This window comes from Prionailurus viverrinus, chromosome C2 (assembly GCF_022837055.1).
Source record: "Prionailurus viverrinus isolate Anna chromosome C2, UM_Priviv_1.0, whole genome shotgun sequence".
NCBI classification, from domain to species: Eukaryota; Metazoa; Chordata; class Mammalia; order Carnivora; family Felidae; genus Prionailurus; species Prionailurus viverrinus.
Window position 1 is genome coordinate 115,294,936 of NC_062569.1, and position 24,279 is coordinate 115,319,214.

The 24,279-nt window shown below is 32.9% G+C and overlaps 1 pseudogene; it reads left to right on the top strand.

The window, feature by feature from the left end:
* The first annotated feature begins 23,188 nt into the window (after positions 1-23,188).
* Positions 23,189-23,343, top strand: LOC125175907 (uncharacterized; annotated as a pseudogene).
* The last annotated feature ends 936 nt before the right edge of the window (positions 23,344-24,279 follow it).

A 24,279-nucleotide genomic window follows, 5' to 3' on the forward strand; every position in this document is an offset into this window, starting at 1 on the left:
GTTATGAAGATATGAGTAGTTTATTTTTCCTTCAGATAAAGCCAACTAGCTACACAGAGGGACGTCCCAATTGCCAAGGAACCTATGCTGTCAAGCCCTCTTGCTTGAAGGTTGCTTATCATGAGAACATGTATGCTACAAGTTGCATCTGCTTGGTTATGTAAAAGAAGGAAATTTTGTTCTACTTTGTAATCTATTTTTAATTTAATTATGTTTTTATATTTATTTTTAAGAGACAGAAAAAGAGAGAGCAAGTCAGGGAGGGGAAGACAGAGAGGGAGAGAGAAATCCTAAGCAGGTTCTACACTGTCAGCACAGAGCCCTATGTGGGGTTTGAATTCATGAACTGTCTGATCATGAACTGAGCTGAAATTAAGAGTGCTGCTTAACCGACTGAGCCACCCAAGCACCCCTACTTTGTAATCTCTGTAACAGACTGCTTTGATGGGCATGGCATCCTGGTTTAATGCTTTTTCAGTAAGAAAACTTTCTTTTGCCTCTGTTTGTGGAGAGGTTTTCTGGAATGGGAAGAGATTTTGTTTTTTTAATTGCATTTCTCCAATAGTCCCCACCTGTAAATACCAATGAAGTTTTAGATGCTAATCTGTAAACTGGATGATCCCTCATTAATGACTTCTTTAAAAAATATTCTTTATCTTATTTTCTTTTCTTCTACAGGAAAATGCATTATAGATCTGAAAGAATTCCATAGTTTTATAATCTTTTACTTTTTTGAAGTGAATAAGGTAATAACATTTATTAATTGCAGAAAATTTAATTTTCTGTCATTTGTAGAAGAGTAGATACATACACCTTACAATTAGATTGTCAATGGTCATGTTGTTAAAACAGTCTTTGCACAATTTAAGAATGTATCTAAAGTGAATACAAAATGCTCAGTATAAAACATTTAAAAATAATCCATATTGTACTACAATTATCCAAAGAAAATCACTAATAACTAATAATAACTCACTAAAGAAAATCACTAATAACTAATAATTTGCTTTTTCCATGTGTTCCATTCTAAGGTTTATTACTGTTTTGCTAATAGAGCTTTAGGTATATTAATATGCATGATTTTTATATGCATTTTGACTGAAACCCATTGCAAGTTCATGTAGAGTTGGTCAGAAGCAAATTATGGATATTTGCAGGTAATGTTGAATAAGAAGAAAATAAAGTACAAAACTGCTAAAAGTGGGGATTTCCAGGCAATTTTGAATCTGTTAATTTGCAATTTAAGAAGAATTATATACATTAGGATTGCTTGATTTGAGAGCAGCATATTCATTCATTCGAAAATCACACAACCTTTATATCTTGCCATAGGTGAGTTATTTTAACTCCTTTTAATTTAGATTCTCCTGTATCCTAAAAAAGAATATATTACTTAAAATCTTTAATGTTATAGGTGTACATTTTTTTTGGTGTTCTCCATTTTGTAACTTCATGGCTACTGCTATTACAGAAAAAATTCTATTCAAAATATGCCAGAAGAGTGCAAATTTAGTGGAAAAAAAAGAGGCAGAAAATAAAATTTACCCTTGAGTTTTTTTTTCAAGGGGATTCATGTTGTTTTCCATTTATCTTTTTTTTCTGCCTCCCATAATGGTCAGAAGGTAAAGTTTTATGTTTTTATAGAATAAAGTGGTTTAGTATAGGAGTTTAATTCCAGTTTTTATTCTCTAGATGATCACCATATACACACTGAGTGTATATATTAAAGTGAATATATGTATATATGTATACATATTAAAAGAAGGTGAAATTACTACACTGAGGAATGCTTTTTGTCCCAAAGAAACACATAATAAAGATTTGAAACAAGTGCTGGTTTTAAAGCACTTCAGCTTGGCTGTCCAAGTTGTTATTTAAGAAGGCTTGTAAACTTTATAGTCTTCCTTTTTAGTAAGAAAAATATTTATAAATTTGGATTGTTTTTCTTTGTTTTCTGACTGTGGTATTCAGTTGTGGCCTTAGGTCTTTCCTTCAAAATATTTTATCTCTTTCTGGCAATATGTTTTATTATGCACAGTCAAGAGATATTAATGGCATTATCATGGCAACCTAAAAATATCATCTGCCACTAAAATTATTTATCCTTTAGTGATAAATTCAACTTAATCTTGGCTTCCTATTTATAAATGGACCAAATCAAAACTATAATGAGAGGGCCACCTGGGTGGCTCAGTCAATTAAGTACTGACTCTTGGTTGTGGCTCAGGTCATGATCTCACGATTCATGAAATCAAGCCCCACATCAGGCTCTGTGATGACAGTGCTCAATAGAGCTGGTAAAATAATTACCCATAACTCACAAAGGCAAAATAGAGGCATCTATTTTATAATCATTATCACATTCCATTAAACAAAAATGCACCCTTTGAAAATTTCTAAATTTGTAATTAATCTCAAGGACTAAAATTGTCCCAGTAAAGTGCCATTAAAAATAGCTTTCTCATGATGTTCTGATTTCTATAAAAAGAATGACCTAGCCACATTTAGGTTAAGATTCTGCTTAAATATTCCCCAAATTTGACACTTTATATGTTAAACAAAAACTTTTCTGGCTAAGTACACTTACGGTTTCAGAATTCTTTATTTTCTCTTAACTATGTCATCAGTAATGTTTATTCTTTGTGTTCTAGGGTCATTTTTCAAAAAGAAACATTGTGTAGCATTCTGAAAGTTATGCTCTGCATGACAAAGCACAGAAATGTACAACATTCAGTTCTGGGGATTTTGCCCAACTGCTCAGGGTTTGAAGTCACTGTTTGGGGTCATTTGGAACAATCAACATTTTGAAACAACCGGTTTCCTGCCTTGGCATTCATTTCCTGTAGCTACTCTTCTCTTTAAAAACCTTGAAATTCCTTGCTCAAAATATTATCCTCACCACTTTGAAAAGTTCACCGTTAGAGAATATTTAGAGAGAGATTTTCCTCTTTCAGATTTTAGCTGGGATATTAATAGTAATATTTATATGCCTTTCTTAGAACCTTTGGATTCTGTCTGTAAGAATCCATGAAATATCTGAACTATTTTATCTAACACTTTAGTATATATGTGTATGTGTGTGAGTGTGTGTATAATTTCAAGTTTTATAATGCCATTATTAAAAATTAATGCTAAATAAAGGAGAAATGAGTAAATATACATGATTGTGTTATTTTAATAAAAACACATTGTTTTAATCAGGGGGAAATTGGAGAACATATTATTGCTGCACAGTTAAATTAAAACAAAGACTATAGCCAATATGCTGTAGTGATTTTGGTTAGCTGCTGGTCTTATGACATATGTGTTACTTAATGAGAGAAATTATACTGAGATCACTTTATTGAAGAATTATTGTATATTTTCCACTTTATATGATCATCAATACCCACCGACTTTCCATAAGACCCAAATTTTCAACCATGATGCTTTCCTTACTTTGAATATCTCTCACCAAAGGCCAAGTGGCTATTTCAATAGTACTGGCATTGAAAGGTATCACAGAATTCTAAGTTGATTTCTTAAGCTCTTGGCCGATCATGATTTGAGTAATAAGTGTTCTGATTCTATATGCTTTTCTTCTGCAGTTGTTTTTGTCAGCATCACATTTTGATGATTTCTCAATAATAATAGTCCAGAGAAATTTAGTACCCATTTGCTCTTTGTCAATTTGTTTTAAAGCTCTACACCTTTCTCTGGTCTTTGAATATAACACTCAGATCTCTATCTGAATGGCTAGGACTATTTTTAGTGGCTAGTCAAATTATTTTATATTCATTAATATTTTGAGTAGGGAAAAATGTATTGCTAATGGCTTGATATCTCAGCCATGTGTTCTGTTAATAATAAAAAAAATATTCTTCCCTCTGATTACTTCTCTTACTATTCTCAAATATGCCTTCTCCCCAAAAGTTTTACGGTTAGAATAGTGGTGTTAAAAATTTATTTCTAGATGTCTAAGTGATGTTTTCCAGTTTAGACATACTATGAGCAACCACTAGAATGTTAGATACATTTTTATATAACCTATTTTAGTCAAAAACACCAATTCCTTTCACTTAAATTTAAACTAAATATTATTATAAAAATAGATGTGTGGATTAAATAATTAGCAATTGACAAAAGATTAATTATCCTGTTCAGAATAGCCAGTGTTTGGGGACATTAATTTATAAAGTTCTCTATAACATTCCATGGGCTTTGGGTGGCTTATATGATATTAAATGGTTGTTTCAACCACTGAAACTATCATGTAAGGTTTCAAAAACATTTATTGCCATTCCTTCAAGAAAGTTTGTTATGGAGCTCAATGAGGGTTCAGGTCATTAAAAGGCAATATGAGTTGTATGGTTATTATTGTGAAAGAAAAATCTTTTAAAGAATCATAACAAAGGAGGTTTATTCTACATTACTGAGGGAATTTATCACTAATATGATATTTTGAGGAAGGCAATTAGTTCATATTTATTAAAGAAGACTAGAATTGGAAGGAACAGAAATAAAAATATGTTCAATTATTATTTTTATAACTATTCTCAGAAATAAGGTTAATATGGAACTTGAATATGGCTAATATGGCTAAAAAATAGATTATTCTGAAACACTTGTCCCTTTTAGTAATAACTTGTGTGTTACTTATAGGGGTAGAATGGTTGCATAATAAATCCATATAAAAATTAATTATTGAATAATGAATTATTAGATAATAAATATGTCAAATCTGTAAAAGACTTAATTCTCAGAAATAAATTTGAAGACTATAAGTAAAGGCATTTTGTTCTCACATGGAAATACTATAGTGCTTTTTTTTCTCTATATTTTATCTCAATTAATGTCAAATGAAATTTATTTTTTTTATTATATAGCAATCACTAAAAGCAATTTTAGCTGTCAAATAGATGATTTATGGAGGTCAAGTTAATGAGGACAGTTCTCCTTGAAGTGCTTTTATTCCAGAGAATTTTAAATTAAATTAGATTATTTAGGATGGGTGATAATAGAATGATATCCAATACATTTTGAAGTAACTTTTGAAAAAATTGTAATTCCACATTTTAGTCAACATAACAAATGCACTTTGGTTGGTTTTCTTGATCTAGATATTATACATTGAGCAACAATAATAACCATTTATCTTCATTTTGAATATATAAATGCTGGGAGTTAGAAATATTCTATTTATAGTTTCAGTACAAGGTTGAATGCACTTATCACACTTCATTGGTTGCACATTTTATAGTTAGAAAAAGTGTTAAGAGTCTTTTTTATTGATTTGCAGGCTAAGCAATTTCATTTTTTGTTTTCATACTTTGACCTACAACCCTGGGATCCATTAGGGCACTACAATAGCAAGGTGTAGACACATCAACTACAAAGAAATAGAACTAAAATGACACTGTCTCCAGCTAGGGATGCATTAATAGACCTGAGAATTCAAACGTAGAAAAGGCAATTTTTTCCTGCTGGGAAGTGGAGTCCTCAAGAGAGCCATTTCAGACTGAAGAACATGATATGAAAATCAATAAAGGCCCTATTGTGCTACTGATGTGTCCGGGAAGTGTCATTTTATATCTTGCTAGTGGATATCGGAAGGAAGTTAAAGCTACTTTGCTCATAGTAATTGGATGAATCCTCTTTCATCAGTGGTCTATTTTGCTGCTCAAAGTAAAAGTAAAATATACTGCGGGGTCCAGTTTGAAATGAGATATCATGAAAATGAATTAATATGAAAACTGTTAGGTCTTTTCACAGATGTGAAAAAGGAATCAGTGATGTTTTCCAGTCTTAAAATTCTTATAATTAATGTATGAATTTAAACACGTAACTGTAAATACTGGGCCAGTTGGCTGGAAACCGTGGTTGGGGAAACAGCACATTGGCTAACCAGGTAAAGAAACTTAAAAGGCATCATTGTGAATGTCAGAATGATTTGCAGACACTGAACAGATGATTTGAAAGGTTTAATTTTTTAAATATGTATTGCATTATAACTAGGAGACTTATATGCTTGGAAGCAATCTAGATATGAATTCCTGGAATCTTCATACTTTATCTACTAATACTATTTTTTCCCAGATCACTATAATAAAAAGTGTGAGAATTTTATGACAAATATCTTTGGTTTCCCCAAAAGTCACTTACTTGTTTGTCGCCTCATTATTTTCTCCAAAGTATATTTATCCTATGAAAAATCCTTATAATTTTTTGTTTGTTACTATATGATATTTGAAACAGACTGTGTAAGGTAAGAGCAATTATTAAAATTTGAGGCTTATGTTTTAGTTTTTTAAGTTTATTTATTTATTGAGAGATTGTGTGTGTGTGTGTGTGTGTGTGTGTGTGTGAGAGAGAAAGAGAGAGCGGCGAGGGGGCGGGGTGCAGAGAGAGAATCCCAATCAGGTTCCATGCTGTTAGTGTGGGGCCCAATGGGGACTCAATCTAAGGGACCCATGAGATAATGACCTGAGCTGAAATCAAGAGTTGGTGTTTACCGACTGAGCCACCCAGGCGCCCAAGATTTAGAGTTTAGTTTCTACATTTTTCATCTCTTTTGCTTTTGCTTTGTTCCATGAAGCATTTGTACTGGCTAAAACCCTTAAATTTACATAGTATATTCAGAAATTTTAAAACTTCTGAATTTGAATGTTTACTTAATTCAGATGAGCTTGCTTAATTATTGGTTTGTGGAAAACTCTTAAGAGTCAGAATTCATTAATTTATGTATTGGCTCCACAAGCAATGTTTGAAAGATGACCAGGCATGATGTAAAATAAAGAGCTTTTCATAAATGAATGCATTAAATGAATTGACAGTTAGGGATTGGTCATTTATATGTATCAAGTCATTGTGTAATACACTGGTGCTCATAAAAATAATGACCTCGAAAGGTCAAAATAGCCAAAATTAGAGGAAGTGGAAATACAAGGGAACAAAGATGTTTTAATTGAGAAACAGATGAAATTAACAATGCAAGTAGCTTTTACAAACAAAGGTGGTGACAATTGGCTGTTATTACTGTGGCCATGTGGACCAAGCAGAGGAAAGAAATCTGCTCCTTGCTCCCTTATTCTTGGGAGCACTGACTTGCATATTTCAGTGTCTGAAAATTCCATGGATCTCCCCGAACCTCTAACACCTTTTATCAATTCTGGATATGTGTTCCTTCAAATGAACCTTATAAAAGCAAAATGTTTGTTGAGGAGATCTGAACTCATATTATGAAAAAATATATATATTTTACCAATTCTGAAAAGCACATTTTTTTTCATTTTGTTATTTGTGAAATTGTAATCCATTTTACAATCGTTGGCAACTCAGCACTATGTAATAGTTGAGCTAGCAATTTATTTATTTTTCTTAAATAGCAACACAAAATCATGATTCAATATAACTTACAGCATCTTAGACTTGATATATGGAATCTAATTATAAACATGGCAATTAAAACCAGTGAACAGCCATATTTACGCTATTGTTGAAATAGTAGCTATAATTTTAAAAATAAGAGGAAATAGACTAGGTTCTCCTTTATTGATTCTATTAAAAATTTCTTCTTCTTTTCCTCTTCCTGGTTCTATTTTGTCTCCATTTCTTAAAATTATCAACATGGGAAAAATGTGTGGTTTTTTTTCCCATATACATTCTCCCCCATCCCCTTTGGCCTCTATACTGCCAAAAAATTGATCAAAAAATTGATCATGCTACTCTCTTCTTTAAAATCTCTCAATCTTTTTTTACATCTTCAGGATAAATTTCCAACTCCCAAAATGATATACAAGATCCATTATGATCAGAACTCAATTCTCCCCATCTTTCATTTCTCTCCACTTTTCATATTTACCCTTGTCTAGCTTTACAAAATAACTTGCATATCCTCATTTGTGAAACTCCCATGTGATTGCACATAATGTTTTCTTCATGCGTGTACTATCTTGCAGAATTGTTGAACATAGTATTAAAAGCTTTTCATAAATGAATAAGTAAAGGGTTAGTAAATGAATAAGTAAATGAATAAGTAAATGAATAAGTAAAATGAATAGCAAATGGTTATTTATATGTATCAAAAACATCAATCTAATCACAACATTTCTATAAAGGTTGATTTCACTTGTGCAGATATTATTTAAAAAACACATTTCTGTTATTTATTTATTTATATGTACATGTATGTTCACACAAAAAACTCAGAATATTTTATTCTCTACCACCAAAAATATATTTTATTCTGACCTCCACAAAAATTATCCAATACTGTGTTACTTGTTCATACCTGTTTTATACACAAATATGATTTCAGTGTTAAGTTTTGATGAAATAAAGAATAAAACAGTTTACTTCAAGGGTCTTAATTTCTATTTCTCTCTCTTCCACGGGACTATAAATTCCAAACTAACATGAGTCAAGTGTGATTTCTTTGCAGTTGTATTTCCAACTTCTAGGAAACTATTTGGTTGGCTGAATAAACTATGTTTTAGCTTTGGTGCATTCTAAACTATGCAAGTATAATTTCAGTAAAAAAAGCATATTTTTCTTTGGCTGATCGTTTTAAGAAATTAACAACTATTTGAAACATGCCTATTGCTGGCAAGGAGAGTCAAGGAGATTTTTGTTTTACTCACTGCTTAGTAAACAAAATATTTTACATAAATAAGTAAACTGATTTTGAATGAAAAATCAGATTTTGTTTTTACTATGTGAAAGTAATTTGTGAAACACAATAACTAATACTGAGAGAACAGCATATTTCTTGTGTTTGGATTTACCCAAGAGTTGTTTATACCCTCAAAAAAATCATATCACCAGTGGCAGATGTACTTTTGATTTGAGTCACCAATAAAATATACCCTATCCTACACGTGGATTTGTACTTTCAAGATGATTCTAAATGTAGGTTATAAACTTGTCATTGTTACACTAATAATGTGATTGAGCAGTTACATGTTGAACAACATGAGGAAAATGTTGTTGTTGTTTTTTCTATATACATAATTTTACTAAAGTTAATTTACATTATGTTATATAAAGCATAATATACATATACATATATATACTTTTAAAATGTGAATTATGGATGATACTATATTTAGCAAAGAATATGTTTCACAATATTTGTTACAAAACAAAAAAGATACAGTTTCAGCAAAGTTCAGATCTCCTGAGCTAGACTTTCAAGTTGCAGGTGGACATGATAGCATAATAGTAAGAAACTCACTTTGTATATTACATTTGGTTTGGTGGGCGTCTGGGTGGCTCAGTCAGTTAAGCCTCCGACTTCAGCTCAATTCATGATCTCACCGGGTTCGGGTGTTTGAGCCCTGCATCTAGCTCTGTCCTGACAGCTCAGAGCCTGGAGCCTGCTTTGGATTCTGTGTCTCCCTCTCTCTCTGCTCCTCCCTCATTCATGTTGTATCTCTCTCTGTCTCTCAAAAATAATAACAAATAAACATTAGAAAATAAATTTTGTTTGGGAGCTGTATAGAAATTTAATTTCTGCAATGTAGTTGCTGATATAAAATACATGGACATGAATTATAAGTATCCCCTAAAATCTAAACTGCACTTTCAATAAGTTAGCTTTCTTCCATCCTTCTCCTATATTTCTCCTCCTCTCCTCCACTATTGGACACCTGTTCATAAATAGTAATTGGCTTTTGTATTTAATACGAACTTGTGCTTTATGGATGTTGGTGGGAATTCTGAGAGTTTACATTACAGTCCATTCCTCCAAAAAAGTTCTTATGATTATTTTCAATATGGAAGTATTTAGTTTTATTAATTAGCTTCATATTTCAAATACAAAACTCCTGGAAAGAGAACACTTTTTTTTTACATTGAAGTTTAGTCAACACACAATATTACATCATCTCAAGTGTACAAAATAGTTGATTTGACAAATCTATACTACACATTATGCTTTGCTCACCACAAGTGTAGCTAACATCTGTCACCATACAATGCTATTATAATATCATTAATTATATTCCCTATGCTGTCCCTTTTGTCCCCATGACTTATTTATTCCATAACTTGGAGCTTGTATCTCCCACTCCCCTTCACCCATTTTGCCCATGCCACCCCTCTGGCAATTCATTCTCCGTAGTTATTGGTCTGTATCTGCTTTTCTCTTTATATATTTATTCATTTGTTCTGTTTTTTTAATTCCACATATAAGTGAAATCATATATGTGTCTTTCTCTTCTTGACTTATTTCAGTTAGCATTATTCCCTCTAGATCCATCCACGTTGCTGTGAATGGCAACATCTCATCCTTTTTTATGGCTAAGGAATATAAGAGAACAGTTTTTAATCAAGTGTTTGAGATATTCTATTTTGCCCACCTGCTATCTCATTCAAGAGAGAATTGCTTCTTTGTAAGTAGCTTTTGAAAGCAGGTTTTTTAGTTTGTTTTACTAAATACTTTTTTCTTTCACTGAGATGGTTGTTCTCTGAGTATGCTAAGAGAGCATTATGTGGGCACTTAGTTCCTATCCACCACATCATGGATTTTCCTTCTCCCTCTGTTTCTGGTTAAAATTTGGGGCTCTATATTCTTCATGGAAGCTTTGACTTCTGAGACACTATGGGCCTTGCCTTCCAGTTTCCCCTTCATGTTTAGTCCCTATGTTGTTAGTCCATCTAGGCAAGTAAAGTGTAGGTTTTAGGTTAGAACAGGTGTTCTTGTTGTTGTTGTTTGTAGAATAACATTTTATTGGCTAAATTACCAACAGCTCAGTTTCAACAACTTCGTTTTCTATCTAAAAAAACCGTGCTCCACATGACAGGTGCAGATGTGTGCAATATTGACTCCGTATTAGTCTTCTCTAGAACTGTCTTTTAGACATTATATGTTTTTTTTTCCTTATGCTCATTTTTATAGGTAACTCTGACCTTGAACTTGCCACATGTATTTGACTAATGAATATTTTATACTCAGTATCTTTTTCTATAGCTTCAAATCTATATTTAAGATGTCTTCAAAATAGCAGTCTCACATGTTCTCCTCTAAACTTTTCTTGACATTCCTGATGTTTTTAAGAGCCAGGGCCTAATTTTGCTCAGGCTGGTTATTCATTTGACCAACTCTTAGTCCTAAAAGGGAAGAAACTGATAATATTTTTAACAACGTGGAGCATATCTAGGATATTTTTTTTACCTTTCAAAAGATTAAACTATTACTGAAATTTTCAACTCAGTACTGGATTCTCTGTCAAAAAGGAGATTATGATTTTATTTGTTCTATTGATGGCAAAGACAAGGTGTTTGAAGCGGAGGAAGTAGGTCTAAAATGTTGCAAACTAAAAGGTGGAAGTAATTAAAAAACAACATGATAATTATGACAGCAAAACTTATATGCCTGATATTACTCCAACTATTTTGTATGTATTAGCTGTTTAATTCTCATAATAACCCTGTGGGGTAGATATGTTCTTACCACCACAATTTTTACATAAGCTGTGGTACAGTGAGGTTCAGGTGGCTTGCTAATTGTCACAGAGCTATCAAATTATGGCTTTTAAGCACAAATGTCAGAATCACTCTTATGCCTATATAGAATAGTATATGAAAATTGTTATTTTTACTTATCTAAGACAAAAAAGAGATTGAAGAAGATGAGAGATGTATTTTCAAGATGTATCAAGAAGCTGGGCCTTAAAGAAAAGATGGTATGTTATAATGAAGAGAAAATAAAATAAATCTTCACAAGCAGTTGGATACAAATCCCAGATGTGACATTTGCCAAAAATGTTGCTTTCTTGCACAATTTATTTAGTCTCATTGACCATGAATTTCATGTTCTGTACAATGGATACAACCATAACACCTCTTCAGTCTCTTGCAAGGACTAAAGGTTAGGAGACAAACACTATACCATAAATGTCCATTTTTCTGCCCCCCTGCTTTTAAGTGTCGGTAATAAACCAATGTTTTGTTAGATGGGAGAAGTTTGGGGGCAGATAATAATTGCATAAAGCTCAAAATAACCACTACATGATCTGGAGCATCAAGATGAGCCTGGATACAAGGGAGACATTTGTGATATGACTCAATGTGAGATTAGTCTTAGGTTTAGTGCACCTTCATTTCCTGTTGGAAAGCAAACTACCAATATGAACTTTAAAAACTTTATGTGTCTTTTGTAGAATAATTTCACATTTGGGTATCAAACTGGAGGCAATGATCCAAACATGCGAAGGAATTTGTGAAGTTCATTATAATTTTAATGATAACAGGTAAACAACTTAAACACTGGCTACAAGTAGAAGGAATTAAATGGTGATTTTTAATGGAATATTGTGCATGAAAACATTTCTAAAAGATTAGATGTCTTGTCACTATATGGAACAAACTTTAAGTTATGTGGGTATTATTATTAAAAATATAGTAAAGAAACAAAATAAAATTAAAACTCTAGAAAAGTCTGAGAGAAAAGGCAATTGTCGACAGAAATAAAAAAGTTGCTAAACTGATTATCATATCTCTTCTGCTATTATAAACCTTCATAAAGACTGCTCTAAAGTGAATTGTTCTTGCTCATAGCTGGGAGCATCATTCTAACGCCTTGTCTATAGGACCACTGCACCTGTTTTAGACTAAAATTTGTACTTTATGGGAAAGTATCAATAATAGTTCATGTTTCCCTTGATTAATGTGATTTTGATTAATTAAAACACCACCAGCTTAATTGTAAAATCTAAGTTTATTTCATTTACTATTTTATGATATTATAATACAAGTTAGATCATTTTTGATCTAATTATAGATGATTTGACATTCTTTTTATTTATTTTACTTAAAAAATCTCTTTTTAAAAGTTTTTCCCACTATACTGTTGTTTATACCATTTCTGGATTTTTCTCAGGGCTTCAAAAATCCCTTATCATCTTACAACATTCCAGGAGAAGAGTAAAGTACTGTGGGCTGCACATCTGAAATACACTGGTTCTGTACTATTTCACAAAGCAATTACTGTGACTTACGGTTGCTCAGAACTAGCTTTGAAAGAATCTCTCAGCCTTATGTGCCACAGACAGTTGTATACCAAAGATTTGCAGATTCTGGAAACATCTGGCACGTTAAATAAGTTATTCAATTGGGATTATAGGAGTGCTGATAATTAAGGGCTCTGGAGAAGAATCTAGAACAGATTTGTTTTCTTTCATGTAACAAACATTGAAGTGATTGCAATGTATCCAGCATAATGCAATCCAAGTGAGATACATAGTTAAACATATATATGACATATCTTCTTGGATTTGTATGTGATGGGAAATGAGAGAAACATAGGAACAGATAAATGTTATATTAATGAGTGTGACAAATTTTCTTTCAGCTTGTTATTGCCTCCATTCTTTCAGTGATTAGCCACTTATAGATGATTCTCCAGAAAATATTTTCCAATCATTATGTTCATATTTATCACCCTTGTTTATTTTTCATTAGAAGTATAGTTGTTACATATTGTTATGCCACCCTAAAGTTATACTAGAAGCCTTTAAGAATGCAAATTCCTGGGACTCCTGGGTGGCTCAGTCAGTTAAGCCTCTGACTTCAGCTCAGGTTATGATCTCACACTTTGTGAGTTTGAGCCCTACATTGGGCTCTGTGCTGACAGCTGGGAGCCTGGAGTCTGCTTCAGATTCTGTCTCCCTCTCTCTCTGCCTTACCCCCACCCCACCCGCCCCCTGCCTCTCTCAAAAATAAACAAGCATTAAAAAAAAAAATGTTGGGGCGCCTGGTGGCGCAGTCGGTTAAGCGTCCGACTTCAGCCAGGTCATGATCTCGCGGTCCATGAGTTCGAGCCCCGCGTCAGGCTCTGGGCTGATGGCTCGGAGCCTGGAGCCTGTTTCCGACTCTGTGCCTCCCTCTCTCTCTGCCCCTCCCCCATTCATGCTCTGTCTCTCTCTGTCCCAAAAATAAATAAAAAACGTTGAAAAAAAATTAAAAAAAAAAAAAAGAATGTCAATTCCATAGTCCCACCAAAATTTGTGAAATGGTCATAGTAATTAGGTAAGAGTCAGACATATTGACAGAATAAAATATCCCAAAATAGAGAAGCATATGAAAAGAGAAGGGACTTTTCTTTTCTTTTCTTTTTTTTTAGGTTTTTATTCAGGCGAAAGGGAGGAAAAAGCTGACGCTAATCACTAATCAAGAAGTAGAAACATCTTATTGGGTGTCTCACAGAATTACAAAAACAAGAGAACCAAGTTCTAAGTTAAATTTTTAGGAATAATGTACAAAATCCTGTATAGAAATGGCCTTAGGCAATTTTACTGCTTTAGCCTCACCAAATATCAGAAAAAATGATTTGCTGTCCATTAATTGCACTTTTGCACTGAGAAATTGAGTTTACAAACTCAGCCTTTCCCGACAGTCAAATACCTTTGCTGTCAAATTCACAAGCAAAAGGAGTTTCAAGTCTGCTCTGTTTCCTGTGGACATCTTGCATGGACATATCGTGTAGGTGAAGCCCTACATAATGTGCTAGCATTCTAACTGAAAGGAAGTAGAGAAATACCATTTAAAAAAAAATCTGGTTTCTACCTTGAGACTAGGGTCTAGAACAGATTTGTTTTAGAAAAATCTGGCAAGGAAGATGCAAATTTCCAAATTTCCAAATATGCTTACAGTGTTCAAAGGTTGCAGGATAGCCAGAAATTCTATCAAAATATTATTTGGTTCTCTTTAAAGTGAAATGGTCAAATCCATCCTTTAAAACCATTTATAAAGAGTTACACAATAATGTTAAAGAGTAAGATCTTTGAAATTTATTACCTCTTTTTTGCTGTTAATTATGACTACCTCTCACATGGCATACTACTTTATTAATTTTATCTCAATAGGTGCTATTTTATTTAAATAATCTGAAATAAAAGTAGCTTTCAGAGTTTTCCGAGTATGACTGAGTCTACTATTATCAATAAATTTGTCCTGTCCTTATAGTTTGATAATAGTATCTTTCCTTTTATATCAAATGACAACTGCAGGTATAGCTCTGTAACATGAGAAATAAATATAACCAAATAAAAATACCTAATATTTTATGGTTTGCCTTTAATATATCAAATTATATGTGCATTAAATTAAGAAATGGAAAAAAGATTCTACAAAACATCAGCTCGTAGAAGATAATCGGCCCTGGGGCACCTGGGCGGCTCAGTCAGTGAAGTGTCCGACTTCACCTCAGGTCATGATCTTGCAGTCTGTGAGTTCGAGCCCCCCATTGGGCTCTGTGCTGACAGCTCAGAGCCTGGAGCCTGCTTCAGATTCTGTGTCTCCCTCTCTCTTTGCCCCTCCTCTACTTGTGCTCTGTTTCTGTCTCAAAAATAAACTTTTAAAAAATTAAAAAAAAACATAATAAGTCCTATGAAATCCAAGTTTAAAATATTAATTAATCATTCAAAATATTTGCAAAAGAATTGTTTGCAAATTTATTCTAAGAAACAGGAAAAAGGCCAAAATATCTCAAATATTCAATAAAATAAAAAATGGGAGAATCAATTTTGTGATACTTGAGGTAGTCAAACAACAAAATTAAATTTAAAATACTCAACTGAAAGGTGTGCCTGGGTGGCTCAGTCAGTTAGGCTTCTGACTTCGGTTCAGGTCACGATCTCAGAGTTCGTGAATTTGAGCCCCCCATCAGGCTCTGTGCTGACAGCTCAGAGCCTAGTACCTGCTTCGGATTCTGTGTCTCCCTCTCTCTCTGAATCCTCCCCAGCTCACACTCTGTCCCTCTCTCTCTCAAAAATAAATAAACATTCAAAAAATTTTTAAAAATAGTCAACTTATGGACTTCAGAATACAAATCAAGAAAAGTAAATGTTGATATTGCAAATTTAAAAAAAGTAAAGACTTCAACCATATTAACACTGCTGTATTTTGATTCTGTATAATTAAAGGCAAATTTGAGAAAAAAAAAATTCCAGAAGTCAGAGATGAAAGACAAAGAATCAATATGACTAAAGAGATTAATTAATTAAATACGTTTCATTCTTTGATTCCATTAGTAAACCTATATTGAGCATTTGTTATTTGTCTTGAAACATTGTAAGTACTTTGAATAGAAAACAAAATGACAAATGTAAAATTCCCCTCCTGACAGAGCTCCAATTCCTGGAGTAGATGAAACGAAGGAAACCACAGAATACGCAATATCAGATCAGGTGATAGTGAACAGTATGAAAAGAAAAGAAATAAAGTACACAAAGAAGACCAAGAATGGCAAATGGTTGACTAGAGGGGTGCCTGGGTGGCTCAGTCAGTTAAGCATCTGACTTCAGCTCAGGTCATGACTTTGGCTCAGGTCATGATCTGGAGGTTCCTGAGTTTGAGCCCCACATCAGGGTCTCTGCTGTCAGTGCACCTGTCAGATCCTCTGCCCTTCTCACTTTCTGCCTCTCTGTCTCTGTCTCTGTCTCTGTCTCTCTCTCTCTCTCTCTCTCAAAAATAAATAAGCATTGAAAATTAGGATGTCCCAGGAATACTTCAAGGAAAACACCTTAAAAAGAAAATGAGTCATGCTAAGATCTGTGGAAAGCACATTTCAAGCAGAAGCAAGCACTATGTACTGTACCTGCTATTTTTAGTGGTTATAATAAATGTAAACAATCATGTTTTTTGCGTTTTTAAATTTTTATTTAATTCTGAGAGAGAGAGAGAGAGAGAGAGAGAGAGAGAGAGAGAGAGAGAAAGCAGGGGGAGACACAGAATCCGAAGCAGGCTCCAGGCTCTGAGCTGTCAGCACAGAGCCCGACGTAGGGCTTGAACCCATGAGCAGCGAGATCATGATCTGAGCCAAAGTCAGATGCTTAACCAACTGAGACACCCAGGGACTCCTATAAACAATCATGTTTAACATGACTGGTAAAAATTTAAGTCTCGGGGCACCTGGGTGGCTGTCAGCTGAGCGTCCAACTTTGTCTCAGGTCATGATCTCATGGTCTGTGGGTTTGAGCCCTGCATTGAGCTCTATGCTCACAGCTCAGACACTGGAGCCTGCTTCAGGTTCTATGTCTTCCTCTGTCTCCCCCACCTCACTGCTTGTGCTCTGTTTCTCTCTCTCTCTCAAAAATAAATAAACATTAAAAAAATTAAAAAAATTAAGTCTCCAAGTTTAATGAATACTACTATTCTACTCTGGGAAAGTATATGAAGAGTACTTTACCTCTATTATTGTTTTATATTTTAGTTCCACAGTGTTCCAATGTCAAAAAAAAAAAAACTAGTTATTATTGTTTCATTAAATTTTCATATGAAGTTACTAACATTTTTTCTTCTGTTTTGCACTTTTTTCTTTTGACAACTATACTGTAACTTAGTAAAATAGATTTTTTTTAATTAATAGATTTTATTTTGTAGAGCAGTTTTAGGTTTGCAGAAACATCAGGTGAAAAAGAGAAAGGATTCCCACTTACCTCTTCATCACCCCTACCTCAGCAATTTCCCTTATAATTAATGTTTTGCATTAGTGTGGTATATTTTTATAAGTGGTACACCAATATTGATTCATTATTATCAATAAGAGCTCATAGTTTATGTAATAATTCATTGTGTTATACATTCTATTGACAAATGTATACAATAGATTAGTACAATAGATTTTTGAATAGTGGCTTTATGTGGGACTCACTTGTAGATTTATTTCCCTGCCAGTGGAGTGACTTCTTTGTTCAGTCTTTTTAACTACTCCAATGTCTGCCTAATGAAATAATCTCAATTAGCCATTTTCTTTCAGAACTAACTCTAAGAATAGCACTGGGGAGTATGGTCTAGATGACAGCTCATTGATCCAATTTACGTTAATTCTTGAGACTATGACTGGCCTTTGGATAGTCATTTGAGAGGCAGGGGAGACTGAAGTTCTTAGAAGAATGTGCACTAAATCACAATCCATGACATAGATGCCTCTACAAATGGAAAGCATAAAATCAAATGTCAAAGTGAGACTAAGATATATTCTAAATATAACTGCAAATACATATCAAGATCATCAAATATGGCTATGTTCTTAGACATAGTCATACTTCTTATAAAAAAATAAGCTAAAATATTAATCAGACATTAAATTTGTTATTTTTTTCAATAGTAAGTAAAATTTTATGCATATCTAAAAATATGGCAGAAATCTTTAAATTTTTAACTACTGGAATATTTTGCTGCCATCAAAATCATCTTACAGAAAATGTTTTAAGTAATGGGTGTATATAGGGTAAATTATACTAAACAGACTACAAATATCACCAACATAATAACACTATCCTTGTAAATGAACAAAATAATTTCCAAGGTAAATCATGAAAAGTAATGGTAAGGCATTTAACAAAATGTTACCAATAGTTTTGGTAATTAGTTATATTGGAGACTTTTACTTTTTTTTAATCTCATTATTTTTTTTTACCTTTTGTATTTGCTAAGTTTACTATATTGTATATGAATCATTAATTAAGAAGCAGAGTCCAGAGCAAAAATTACCTTTGAAAATTTTAATTACTTACAAAGAATTCCTCCTGCTCTTCTGTTTGATAGGGGATTATAGGAAGAGGGGAACACCAAGTCTTGAAGTTTACCATTTTCTATGTAATCTCTGAAATAATGAACTAACAGAATCCCATGGCCTTGAAATTTATGCTTCTTGTCTACAGTTAATGGAAAGGAATAGGGAAAGCCAACCTTCTTCTGGGTTCACAATCACATGAAACGTAAACATTGACTAGATTTTCTAATGGGAAAGAATAGGCATAATCACTTCTATTTATTTTCTATTTATACCTCTATAGTATTTAAAAACCAGGACATATACTCTTCCCTTAAAAACACACACACAAACAAAACCTCTTAATTATATCAGAAAATGTATTTAATAAAAATATAATCTCCTGAAATAAAATCTTCCTTAATCCTGAACGTGAGAACTGGGTTATTTCATGAAAAACAAAGTGCTAATGTATCATTCACAGTTTCCATGCTAAGCAGAACCTAATTTTAATCATGAACATATGTTTGAAGGAATCCTTACTGTTTTCAAGAGAATGACTCTTAACTGCATCATTCTCTAGTGAGATAATAGCATAGTTCATTTTCCAGTCAGGTGTAATCTTTTGCTTTCAAGTAGATATGGCATAAATGAATTTAAACCTGAAAACCTGGCTAAAACCTATTTCATGATTAATTAGTCCCTTTTAGAAAGTCAATTAAATGCTAGATGCCACACATTAAAATGGAGAGATAATGACTGACAGAATGGAGAAACATGGGTATGCATAAATTGTCTCTGGCCTGATTTAAAGACTTAAACTGAAATTTTAACATCAAAATGAATATTATAATAACGTGTCAGGTCCATCATTCTCTCAACCAGTGTAGCATCATCAGGTTTTACCCCAGCGTGAATACTGACATTGTTTCATTAAGCTTAACATTTGTTTTAGTCAAAGTACACAGTTCCTACAGGGTGAGATATTGTAGTTGTCTTAGAACATATCAGCTTTCACAGTACTGTGAAAATTTTTTTCATTCTTTGGTAAATATTACTTTGAAATATTTTCAGGATGATATCCAACCATCAGAGTAAAAGCATATGATATTGGTAATGGCTGTGTGATGAGACCACTGGTGCTGGTAAGAATGTTAGAGTCATCAGGTCCAATTTTTAATTTTTTTTAATTGCCATACTCAGGTTCAGAGGATTGTATTTGTAATCATGGTCATACACACTTCTCAATAAGTTTATTTTAATATCTGGATGTCTGAACCCCAGATTCATCCGATTTCTTTTTTTTTAATCTCTAAACAGTGTGTTAGTTACTTCTTTCCTAGAAATAGAACCTTATAGGAATAGAAATTGTCAGATGCCAAGTAAGTTAGTAATTTTAGTTTATTTTACTACACTCAAACATAAAAGTGTTTCAGTTTATTTTCCAACCTTAGAATGTTGGACATTAGTCATTTTTTCATTATTTTTAACACATATATACATGCCCTGTCTTTTTTATTTTTTCCCTAATATCTAAAAGTAGTGCTCCATAGCATTTAGTTTGAAGCAAAATTTTTTAAAAATGCTGGTGATATCCAATTGGGAAAAATAATAAACTAAAAATAAAAGCAACATCACCATAGTATTTTTTTACACATTACTTGAATGCAATCAAAATTAATTTTGTGATAAATTTCATCTTCTTTCCTTCCTTCTCTCTCTCTCTCTCTCTCTCTCTCTCTCTCTCTCACCCCCCTTTTGTTTATCTATTGTATCTATCATCAAATCATGTATCTATCTATCCCTTTCTGTCTTTTTTGGACTTTTGCTTTAAACTTTTTCTTCAAAAGAGGATTATTTTAAAGTGTTTATTTATTTATTTTGAGAAAAGAGAGAGAGAGCACATGCACAAGCAGAGGAGGAACAGAGAGTGAGGGAGAGAGAGATGCCCAAGCAGGCTCTGTGCTCAGGCCAGGCTCAGTCTCTGCAATCTCAAGATCGATATCAAGAGTTAGTGTTTAACTGAGTCACCTAGGTGTTCCAAAAGAGCATTGTTAAAAAAATCAATGTTTATTAATTATTTTTTTTTGAGAGAGAGAGAGAGAGAGAGTGGGAGTGGGAGAGAGGCAGAAAGAGGGAGACACAGAATCCAAAGCAGGCTCCTGACTCTGAGCTATTAGCAGAGTCTCACACTTGGGGCTTGAACCCACAAAGTGTGAGATCATGACCTGAGCTGAAGCCAGGTGCTTAACAGACTGAGCCACCCAGGTGCCCCCTAAAAGAGCATTGTTTTAAATTTTAATCACTTATTTTATATTCAATCATGCTTATAATACAGAAAAATATGCATTTCTTTGGAAAGAAACTACCAGGAAACAATGTCATTAAGGTCTCCAAAAAAAAAATAATAATACTAAATAAATACAAACTAATGTAAGAGACTTTTAACAAAATATGATTTTTGTGGTAAAGTTGCAAGCAACAAAACTCAGGAACATCTATAAACAATGGCAATTTGGAGGAAATATTTAAAATCATTAGCTTGAGTATAACATTGCTAGCTAAAAATAGGTCCTTCCTGTACAAAATCAAATCTCTTTAGTCTAAGACTCTGAACTAGAAGATTCTCATGTAAGAAGTGCAGGTGGCACTCTGGACGTTCTGGGCATCGAATTATTATGAATGCACAATAGTCCTGCCTTGTGAGATAGAGATCACCATAATAGAGACTTGTGGAAGATCATTTAACTTAGAGCTCATAAAACAATTAAGTTAACTTTAGTAAACATAATATAAAGAATACTGGATTAGATGGATCATTAGTCTCAGCTGATATATTTGTTATATTTTTAGCATACTCGTGGGTCGTGCCACTGTTCCTCCTATACAATTTCCCTAATATCACTTAAAAAATATTGATTGCTAACCCTCAGTTGTGGCTGTCCATAACAAATACATTCTTCTAAGAATTCAAGACTACATTTTAAGATGTGAGGCTGTGATCAAAAAGATATTAATAACACCTTTTTAGTAATAAGTGTGTGTGTGTGTGTGTGTGTGTGTGTGTGTGTGTGTGTGTGTGAATCATAACTATACAGGTCAGTTTGAGTCTTCTTATTTCTTAGTTCTTCAATTGAATACAAAGTTATAACTTCTATTATACAAAAATAACAAACACAACTAATTAGCATCCTTGAACCTCACAAGATTGCAATTTGGCAGGAATATTTGGCAGATATTACAGGCAGGTATCCACTAGAATATAAATAGAGAATATAGAATATTTCTCATGACATTTATGTCAACAAGCTATAAGGACAAATACTTTGGGCAGTTTCCAAAATGTTTTTCCTAATTGTTGTTAGTTTGTTCAAAAAGAGTTCTTAAAATATAAAATCTTTTCTAAGAGACAGTTATTTTAAATTTAGATTGAAGGAGTTAAGACTGGTGACAAAAATAAATTGGGCCCTTGACTCTAAATTGCCCTTCTTTGAACTTTTGTATACAATGTGAATGAGCACTTCATAGGCCCCATTTAACTAAATGCCTGGGTAATCAATAATCACAAAGTATTCATTATTTGTATTTCTTCTAATTAGAATCCACATCCTAGCATAATTCTGTGCATGAATTAAATAAAAATGAATTTACTGATTACATTATGGTGTTTTGGACAGTTTGCCACATGGATGCTGTTAGTTTCAGAAGTGACCAGCAGACCCAAAATTGCAAGTGGAGGTTAATTTGAGTTAACACATTTACAAAAAATAGTGTAGTTTTTCTTAAGTGCACAGTAAAATAATATGTTCATGAGTAATAGTATTCCAGAGAAATTATAACTAATTTAGAGTATAGAGTTAAGTTCTCAAAAATAATATACAGAGCAACTTCGATTATTTAATAATGTGAAATGTTAATTCACTTTGAAATAAGTAAGCAAATAAATAAATATCCTTTGCTTCAAGACAAGTATAAACCTTTTTATCTTTGGATTTAAATTCCTGCTAATGGTTTAATTCAAAAGTTATATGTTGATTATAACTATTAATTATTAAAATCATTATTAAAGATGAAAATTTTGTGGTTTCAACTTGATCATTTATTTCTATTATTAAAACATCTATGTCTCAACTGGTTTAGAAAGTGTATTTAAATTCTGTGAACATTCAGACTAGTGAAAGAAAGTGTTGCAATATTTCAATTAATATATTTGAAAACTGTAACTGCAGATTTATCCATTTAAAATTTCACTTTAATACTTATTCATTTGCTCTTCTATAATTTAGCATTTACTGATGAGGATATAATTTTCATAGAAATTAAGGAATATGTCCAAGACTACATAGAGTTAGAGGGCAGTTAATGGATTAGAGGAGGCATTTAAATAGATTTTTCTACTTAATTTTCAAGAAAGAAAGATATTTAAATATATTCTTCTGTATAATTTGAGGTGCTTTTTCTCCTATGCTCCCTATGCTTGTCACAGAAGTAAACTGTAGAAAATTACATGTCTTGCTATTCATTATTTAACAAGTGGAAATATTGCACAGATGCTCAACATGTCATCATATTTTAAATAAAAAATTAAAAGAACTTCTCAAAGATGTATACTGAGAAGTCATCATCAAGTAACACTTGGGGATGGAATATTTCAGCGTGAATGGTGTGGGCAACTGCGTGGAGTTAGGAACATAACATAAAAAGACGTCAGTGATACTCACATAGCACATGATCAGGAAGGTGGCTTTTCCAGGGCAAAGCTTATCTATTGCAGTCAGGATGTGCTGCCCCTGTGATTTCCCCAAATGTGGGAAATTTAACTGCATAATTTCTGATAATATGGTAATGGGGGATTGAGTTCTACCTTTCCCTAAAAAAGTTAATTAAATTAAAAAAAAAAAAAAAACCTTCAGTGATGTTAGACCACAGAGGTCGCATCTGCTTAGATCATAAGCATGTATGTCTGTGAGCACGAGGGACAGCATTGCTAGTTAAGACATGGTGTTTGTCTCATTTGCAAGGACGTTAAGAGGAGAGTTTGTATTACATGAAAAAAGTAATAAACAAGGTAAGATTGACATTTCTGAATCTCAGTCTTGCAGAAGAGTAGAAAATATCTGAGGAAGAAAGATTGCCATCAATCATATAGTTCTCACTCTATCCTCTCAACCTTCAAATTATGCTTTGCAAAATTGAGAACAATTATCAAGTTATCCTTTGCATGTGATAACGTTGGTTCCAGAATGCTATGATTAAAATGATGCCAAAAAATAATAGTGAACTCAAAATAAACTGATATAATTCTTTTTCATTTTTAATATAAACGAACATAAAAGTTGAACTCAAACATTTGTCTGGCATCATAAGTGAAGATTAAGTTTTCTCATATACTCTTTATTTATTTATTTATTTATTTATTTATTTATTTATTTATTTTCTAATGTTTATTTATTTTTGAGAGACAGAGAGAGACAGAGCATGAGTGGGATTGGGGCAGAGAGAGAGACACACACAGAATCTGAAGCAGGCTCCAGGCTCTGAGCTGTCAGCCCAGATACTGATGTGGGGCTCAAACCCACATACTGCTAGATCATGACCTGAGCCGAAGTCAGACACTTAACCGACTGAGCCACCCAGGCACCCCATATAATCTATGTTTATTGAAACAACTTTGAAATGCAGCTAATGCAGTATATTTTAAGGTATTGATGACCATAATGATATTTACCTATAAAATATGAATATCCATATACAGTAGCCCCAAACAAAATAAGCCCTTAGGAAATGTTCACATTCCTCAAGTC